The following is a 2,654-nucleotide window of genomic DNA, read 5'->3' as shown; positions in this document are numbered from 1 at the left end:
GAAATTAAAAGAGCAATTTAATAACTATGGCTAATTTTATGCCCTGAATCGTAAACATATAAAGTCCACAATCTTCGGATGCAGACTTTGTCTGATTTTGTGCTCCGTGTTGATTTGGACAAATGCTACCCTCTTTCAGTCTTACATCGCGGACACTGTCTTAGATAACACAATATTCAATGATTCTCTTAGGGCAACGCACGATTCTGAGTCTCTAACTCAATGCTCTGCTATGTGTGGGAAGAGCTGTTATTGTTTTGGCTACAACTCCAAGAGAAAGACTTGCCATCTTCATTATAAATCTTGTAATTCTTTGGATAAATCTGTAAGTGATTTCGAAACAGGGTGGAGATATTTCGAGGCTGTGTTGAAAGGTAACAAACTTTAATAAAAGTTATTTGCGAAAACGTATTTAGAACTTTTTTATTTTAAAACAATATTTTAATTCAATACACCATATTGTCAAACTTTGTAAATTGAATTTTTTAATCGTATACATATGTAACAACTGATTGGAATGTGTTATCCGTTATTTCTCAAGTTGATGTAATAAGTATGTTTTATTCCTTACAACAAAAACTTTTGTTGATGGATTTATATATGTTCATACATGATTAAATGTACAATGTACATAAATATCGTCATACAAGAATGTAGACATTATGATTTTGTTTCAATAGTGCAATCCTGATTCAGCAAAAAAGATCTTCATTTACAATCAACAATGTTTTGTTACCTTAGAATTACATTCTATGATCTTGATATTCAGCTATAAAAATGTTTTATGTTTAAAGGAGAAAGTTGGCTGTCATACGGAATGCATCGTTACTTACATATAAAGACTAGAAACACGTGGTGGGATGCTAAGGTTAGAACTATACATATTTATATATTTTAAATTATTACATGTTTTGTCTTTTCGGACATGAAGACAGGTAGCTGCTTCTTGTATTCATGAAACAAGAGGCAAGATGTACATTCTCCACTTTAATTTTTCATAAAATGCATATACCTTAAAAAAAATTTTCAAGGGGACACATTTTCGTGGATTTGAGGGAAAACTCTTGGTTCGTGGAATTTGATTTCATATTTTGAAAATGTTATACAGGAGCGGCGTTTAACACAAAATTCCGTCAAATAACCAGTGTGTCTCAATTTTTATGGAATATCAAGAAAAACTTCTCTACAATAAATGTTCTCTCCATATATTTTACGAATACTAAATAGGATAAACTAGAGCTACTGTGAGTGAGCACACTAAATGATAACCCCCGCCTCCCAAATGGTTATAACTGATAACGAAGTCCATGTTTTGCTGTGGCCGGGAAACCCAATATATATGTCGGATCAAAAAGTAATATAGGCGGTGCACAGTGGCAATATGTTATAAAGATTCTCTGAAAGTTTCATTAAATTTCACTCAGTGGTATATGAGAAGTTGCGGATAAGAGATGGTCACCCTAAAGCGTAACACATGGACGAACAGACATACCGATTACAGTATACCCTCCCACTTTTCAAAGGGGGTTATAAATATATGGCTGCATGAACCGTTTGTCAGTTTTACTCAATCATAACAAATAATGAAACGATTTTAAAATGAGGCTAGTGGCCAAGTATGAATAGGTGATCCCACTTGTCTATTTCAGTACGAGTGTGAAAAGCTAGGTGCCTACTTGGTTACCATAGGAACAGAAGAAGAAAATTCATGGTTAAGAGAAACCTTTTTGCCAGTCTGGGATCCCGGTATATTTTGTTTGCTTTTGTTTGCAATTGATTGTTAGATTGCATGTTTTTTTTTATTTAATATGTTATGCAGAAATAAATAATTTATACTCAAGTTTCTTTAGAAGGTATATATGACTTTTCATTTTAATTAAATTTATTTATATGTAATTAAACGGTATCCGCAATTATATAGTAAATAATTTTAACACAAGTGCTTAATTTTATAATCACTGGATTCTATTAACAGCAAAGAAACACTTGGGAAATGCTAAAAACTGACTGATTGGTTATATCAATAATATTAAGTAGTTATTGATTATGTTAATATTTAACATCAATTCACATTTTTTCAGCGACATGTAACCCTTGGTGGGATTGTTGTTCACATTGGACAGGTGCCAACGATATTGTAGAGGAGGGGAGATTTGTCTGGACAGAAAACGACAATAGGGTCACTTCCTATTTCAACTGGCACCCGGATGAACCTGATAACTCTGGCGAACAGGACTGTGTACTTATGTGTCGTGACGGGATTTGGGGAACAACTCAGTGTCACCAGATGTATTCATACATATGTGAAAAAGACTAAAAATGTTAGACACTAAATAGTCTTAAAGTCCACAATCACCAGACAAACCACTGAGTAATGCAGGAACCTGTTAGTAAAACTGCTACTCAGTGCTGTGTGTTTATATTTTACTGAATAAAAAGAATGGTAAAGGAAAGATATATACTGTTTTTAACGTATTCCAACAAGCCCCATTTTAACATGATTATTAATGATAACTAATTATTCTATCCCTCCCAAGACTTCAACAGACTTGAAGTGTCAGCATGAGAAGGTTCAACCTTCTTGTTGGGGGGATTCACCCTCTTAAAAAGACTAGGATGGTGCGATTTTCTTTGTAATATAAAGGAAAAACAAG

At 33.5% G+C, this 2,654-nt stretch overlaps 1 long non-coding RNA gene across 1 annotated transcript; it reads left to right on the top strand.

Moving 5' to 3' along the window:
* Positions 1-790: 790 nt before the first annotated feature.
* Positions 791-2,138, top strand: LOC134282200 (uncharacterized). Its single transcript, XR_009995237.1, has 3 exons — positions 791-868; positions 1,650-1,746; positions 2,082-2,138. It is a non-coding gene; the product is annotated as an uncharacterized LOC134282200 (long non-coding RNA).
* Positions 2,139-2,654: the final 516 nt, after the last annotated feature.

The sequence above is a fragment of the Saccostrea cucullata genome, unplaced genomic scaffold (assembly GCF_032062105.1).
Source record: "Saccostrea cucullata isolate Sc308-1 unplaced genomic scaffold, CSIRO_AGI_Scuc_v1 ctg5569, whole genome shotgun sequence".
Lineage (NCBI taxonomy): Eukaryota > Metazoa > Mollusca > Bivalvia > Ostreida > Ostreidae > Saccostrea > Saccostrea cuccullata.
Note: the sequence above shows the minus strand (reverse complement) of the source record. Positions and strands in the feature narration are given on the sequence as shown.